Genomic DNA, 6,384 nt, shown 5'->3' on the forward strand with positions numbered 1-6,384 from the left:
GGCATGCTTCTACAATCTTACGAAGACTGTAGTAATTGAAGATGTAAGAAATCATCTCGGGGGCTTTTATTTTCCTGAACATTCTTGCCTGCACGGGGGACAATCCAGCACAACAGTGAACGTCCCCTTGCATCGGCTTCGGGTCTCTGCTCACCCCCACCCGGGCGCACAGGCAGGCGGTTTGAGCTTCCCCGGGGCTGTTGCTCCAGTAACGTGGGACTTTTCGGTTGTCCCTGGGCTCCAGCCCCTCATGTTTACACGGGAAAGCCTCTCCTTCCTCCCAGGCTCTGTCCTTTCATTTCGATCAATTGTTCACCCAGGGAGCACCTGGGTGGCTCAGTCGGTTGAACATGGGCTTCGGCTCAGGTCATGATCTCACAGTTCACGAGTTCGAGCCCCACATCGGGCTTGCTGCTGTGGGAACAGAGTCCGCTCCGGATCTTGTCTCTCTCTCTCTCCTCCCCTCCCCTGCTTGCGCTCTCTCCCCCTCTGTCAAATATAAATAACCAGTAAAAAAAAAAAAAAAGAGAGAGAGAGACAGACAGACAGAAGGGTCTGAGAACTGTACAGATGTCAGTTTATTTAAATAAATAAATACATTGTCCAGGAACCGTACCTACTGTATTATTGTATTATTACCATCCTGTTATCATGACTGATCTTAAGGTTTTTGTGTGGCGGGAAGGTCAGTGGGAAGGAGGAAAACAGGTGCATGAGCCAGGGGTCCAAAGAGCTAAGGGGCCTCGGTCAGGATTTTGCAACCCTCCCTGTACCCCAGCACAACCGACCGTCGGACCCAGAGGATATTCCTGTTGCAGACACACAAGCAACAGCTGTCGGCAGGGGGGCGGGGAGGAGGGTGGGGAGACAGATCTGGAAAACCAGGCGAGGCTCAGAAATTTCCCTAAGCTTCAGTTGCCGTGGATTGGGCAGGATGGCCTGGAGCCCCGGCTAAGACAGTTTCTCAAGTGGATATAAAGCTAAATTCAGGTTTTAGGGCAACAGCTCCATTCTAGGGAGGGGCCTGGAAAACTCATAACAAAACATTTGAAAACCTATACAAGCAATTTCCTGAAAAAAGTTATTTGAGTCACCAAAAAAAAAAAAAAAAACCGCAGCGGGGGTGGACTTTGGACTTCCATTCGGACTTTGAAAGAATCGCTAAACAAATAAGGGATATTAAACGTAGAGTAATAAAGCTGGCTCGCAACTTGTGCCTTGACCATATTTCTGTAAGAAAAGGAAGCCCTGGAGGTTGTCGTCTCGGCTATTTTCATTGAATAAGAACTGCTTTCCAGTGTTTCGAGCACTGGGCAGAGCAGCGGATTACCGTTCAAAGCCTTTTTCCAGAATATCCACAGAACCACCTTGCCTCTCAAAGGTTATTTGCTTCTCTGAATTACAACCCCTTCGGGGTCCACCCCACAAATTTCCTTTCCTATGGTCTTCCCCACAATCAGGTGGGGGCGGGGGGACATGATATGCCTCTGTGTGTTTCAATATGTTATCTTGTCTTTCCAGTATGCTCCAGACTGAATGTTTGCATCCTCCCCGAATTCATGCGTTGAAATCCTAACCCTCAATGTGATTGGTGTTCCTGGGAGATGGGAGCTTTGGGAGGTGATGGGGTAGTGAGGTAGAGCCCTCAAGGATGGGATCAGTGCCTTTAGAAAAGACCCCAGAGAGCTCCCTCCCTCGGCCCTCCCACCTGGTGAGGACACTGGGAGAAGACACCATCTGGTTCTGTGAACCAGGAATCGTGTCCTCGCCAGACGCTGGATGGGCCAGCACCTAGACCTCAGGCTTCCAGCCCCCAGAACTGCGAGAATTAAATTCCCGTTGTTTACAAGCCCCAGTCTGTAGGATTTCGTTACAGCAGCCTGAATGAAGACAAATTCCTTCATAACAATTTTGCTCATTTACCCGACGAAAGGTACCCTGGTGACGGCTCCACCTGCTCCAGATGTTTCCCCACAGATATTTTAGGAGGGACCTGTCACCGTGATGACTAGGTTACTATTAATACGACAGCACCGTCAGCAAAAAAAAAGAACAAAGTTCGCACTTTCCCTTTGGCAGACGTCGCCATCCAGATCTCTGTCACCTTCTATTTCACAGAACGATAGAGGAGGCTCATTTCTTCAGTCTTCGGTGCGTCCTTATCTTATGCTGGGTCTAAGGAACACTTGGGGAACCAGAGTGATTGTAACCTCCTACCTCTTCCGCCTTCTTCTCTCTTCTCAGATCAAAATCACAGTCTCCGCAGTTAACTGGCTGGCTCCCCCAACACGTTTCCTGATTATCCCCTACTGACCTTCGGGACTTTCAGCAAGGTGCCTGCAAGCAGGGGGTAGGTTCTGGCTTTATCTGATCCTGTGTCAGGACAAGTAATGACGGCGCCCTCTTTGATTTCAGCTGCTTTCAAACCTCACCAAAGGAGGACTTGAATCCCTCCAGATTACTCTCCGGCTTCCCTATCCTCCTTCATCTCCAAACGCAAAACCCTCAGATTGCCTCCCTTCCTCCTCCTGCTCCTCCTCCTCCTCCTCCTTCCCATAAAAGAGAAAAAGATCTCAGGTTGTTTCACGGACAAAGGGGGACCCTGTTGTTATAGATGTGCGTGAATATTAAGGAGCCTATATTTAGCGTGTTAACAACCACATCTAAGAGACGACATTAACGTTTCACAGAAAAGGGGCTGTTTGCCAAACCGGTTACACTGACCTGAAGAAGTACTGGGAATTTTCAATTTTGAGGTTTCTGACCGCAGTGAGGAGGCCCGCCGTGGCCCACTCTGCCTGGGTGCGCTGTCTCATGAGATCTGTGGGGGGGGGGGGGGGGGGGGGGGTTCCTCTGGCAACATCGAATGACACTCCCTGGCAGCCTCTTGAAAAATGGCTGTTGTGTACTTTCACTGGGAAGAGCCATTGAAAGCAAAACTTGATGCTGAAATACGGACAAATCTACAATTAACTACTCAAAACACAAGTTGAATTTGCCACCAAGAAACAATGGACGTGCACAGAGATTTTAAATCGGACATCCACTACGCCTAAAGACACACATCTAAGCTTTCGAAATTCAAAATAGCGCTTGCTCAAACTTTACCAGATTTGAGAGCAGGCTGGCTCCCTCGGTGGCCGCGAGGGACATCCGGTCCATACCTCTCTCCCAGCCTCTGGTGGTTTCCTGGCAATCTTTGGTGTCCCTTGGCTTGCGGAAGCTTCACCCCCATCTCTGTCTGCAGACATGTGTCTGTGTCCAAGTTTGTCCTCTGTACAAGGACACCAATCATATTGGCTCAGAGAGACCCGCCCCTCCCCCCCCCCCCACACTGCAGTGTGACCTCATCTCAACCGATTACATCTGCCATGACCCTATTTCCAAAGATGGTCACATTCTAGGGTAATGAGGCTCAGGAATTCAGCATCTGAATTCGGAGGGAACACAATGCAATCTGTGACACACCGCAATGTTGCCTCTTCCTCGGAGACACTTAGAAAAAGAGGCCAATTGTGCCACCTAGGTTGCTAGAACTTTCCAGTCAGCCTCCGCCCCCTGCACCCTGTGGGGCCCTCCACGGGGCTTATCCTCCTAAGCAGGACTCCGTCTCTGTACCCCACTTGAATGGTCCCCCACGTTAAAACCAGCTTTCCACAGCTGATAACTGACGCTGCTTGTTTTTGAGACGGCCTGGACGGCAAACCCGTCCTCCCCGATTTCTTTACTCCAAAGAGTGAGCATCTCATGGCTGCAATGGGCCGGGGCCGGCGTCCCTCTCAACCTTCAAACCAGAGGCCACAGGTCATCACCGAGGCTCAGCACCAGCGGCCACGCCCACCAGCCTGAACACTGCATCCGGCCCTCCTTCCGTCTATCTCCTCTCCTCAATCATCTTCCGAGCTCTCCCCAGTTTCTGAAATACGCCCCCCACCTGCCCAGGTAAACTGGTCAACCCTTAAAATTCACGGCACGAGGTATCCCTGACGTCGCCGTGTTCCCTTTTGTGAGAAACCCAGGCAGCTTGGCATTTTTCTTTTTCAAATGCCTCCCTTGGGGGCAGGCTGTGACCCGGAACCCTGTATGTAGGACTCCCAGTATCCAGAAACTTCTAACCCTCAAAGAGAATTCTAACCTCAGAGCTTCAAGAAAGAGTCATCCACTAATAAAACCACTATATTCTGCTCCCTTGTTAGTGTAAAATGTCAGGGTCACCGACTAAATTCATAAAAATTCCTTTATTATCAACTAAGATTGTTCTCGGAAATGGGATATCGTTATTAAGAAGCTATCTTATAGGTGAACTTCGGTGGTGGGGGTTGGGGGCATGACCCAAACATCCTTTTGTGCATTAACCATTGAGAGGTCTCTCAGTTAGAAATGAATTTATTGTATTTCTTGATATTTGATTTGCCCTTCCTATTTTAAAACAGCACATCTTTCTGAAAACGTTCTTTCACATCCCAAATACTGCTCGGAGGGAACAGTAGATATTCAGTCGTCTGTCTTACTTAATCAGCCTGATCCCTCTCGCTTTTCTATCTGCCCAGAAAATTCCAAGGTCAGCCCCCTCAGCACGGGCCAGCTCGTGTTGTGTCTGGGCCATCAGAACGTTGGGTCACCGTCGTCTTTCACTACGCATCACCCTGTAATCCTGAAGGCTCACCAGGCTCCTGGGTTACCCTGATGCTTGTTGAGGACCAAGATCACTGCAGCAAGGAGGCTGTTTGGGGGGGGGGCACAACGATGGGGGAGCACAGCCACCCCCTAAGCCTGAGCACAGGTTTGCTCCCCGCTTTTGTCGATGTGACGCTGTCCTGCTTAAGGCACACAGCAAACCAAACCTGTAGAACTTCTCTGGATCAGGAATCAGAACTCAGCAGCAGTTTTAAGTAATTTGGAAATAACTTTCAGCTCCTCCTTTCCCTTCAACAACAACAAAAAACCCACACATTTTAAAATGTAAAAAGAGGGGCATCCGCGTGGCTCGGTTGATTAAGCGTCCGACTTCGGCTCAGGTCATGATCTCACGGCTTGTGGGTCCGAGCCCCGCGTCGGGCTCTGCGCTGACAGCTCGGAGCCTGGAGCCTGCTTCGGATTCTGTGTCTCCCTCTCTCTCTGCACCACCCCCCCACCCTCGCCCTCCGCTTGCCTTCTGTCTCGGTCTCTCAAAAACAAACACGAAAGAAAAATTAAAACGCAAAAAGAAATTCCAAGGATGGCAGCGCACTCCCTTTCCAATTAATTGTATTTATAATAAGATGATATATTTGCATTTATTTTCCCCTAAATAAACACACACGTGATTAAATTCCGATGAAATCATATGTAAGGCAGAGAGAACACGTGTATACTCAAATGCGTGCAGGCACACATACACTTTGTTTGAATCATTCAAAATAAAATAAAATATGCTTGGGGTAAAGTCACCTTAAGAGTAAAAAATCAAATTGAAAAAAGGCAAAGTTAATAACCTGGCTCACGGCTATCAAAAAACAGTGGTGTCTTTGTAACAAATGGTCCTTTTTCAGTGGCCAGAGATAATTTCTAAGTGCTTATTACCCATCTGAGCATGCAAATTTTAAATACCTTGCTCTATTATATCCATTCTATTACATCAATTCTTTCAGCAATTTCCTTGTAAAATTAGATTTGTTCTCCTGCTCTTTCCCGCAAAGCACTGAACCAAGAACAGTGGTGATCTCAATTGCCTTTCATGCCAGATTTAACCTTATGATACATGCATTAAATACAGATTAACATCTTGTCTCGGAGAAACTCGCATTTAGCAGACCGGCCAAAGTTTCATTAAAATATAAATCAATATACAATTCATGAAAAGAAAACCAGGCAGGTAGGGAATCTGTGCTCTTCCTTCGAGGAAAACACACCGCTCTGCCTAGTCCCTGTGCACACAGCTAAGCTAGGCTTTTCTTTTCTTTTCTTTTCTTTTTAAGCTTATTTATTTTGAGAGAGACAGAGAGAGCACACATATGTGCGTGCAAGAAGGAAGCGGCAGAGGGAGACGGAGAGAGAGAATCCCAAGCAGCCTCCACACTGTCAATTCAGAGTCAGACATGGGGATCGAACTCACAGACTGTGAGATCGTGACCTGAAGAGTCAGATGCTCAACCAGTTGAGCCACCCAGGCGCCCCAAAATGGGCTTTTATTCAGGACCAGGAACCAAGTGGATCTTCCTAAAGTTACGGAAATGCACAAAACGGACTTTACCAGCCCACAGATCTCAATTTGGTAACTGATTATTGGGAATGACCCTGGGATTTCCGGCCCGATTCCAGTGATCCAAGGCTATACCTTGGTGGACGGTGCCTTACTTAGACGCACTTCAGCGTTTCTCTGGAACCCACAAGAACTGGGGTCCA

The sequence above is a fragment of the Prionailurus bengalensis genome, chromosome A1, assembly GCF_016509475.1.
Source record: "Prionailurus bengalensis isolate Pbe53 chromosome A1, Fcat_Pben_1.1_paternal_pri, whole genome shotgun sequence".
Taxonomy (NCBI): domain Eukaryota; kingdom Metazoa; phylum Chordata; class Mammalia; order Carnivora; family Felidae; genus Prionailurus; species Prionailurus bengalensis.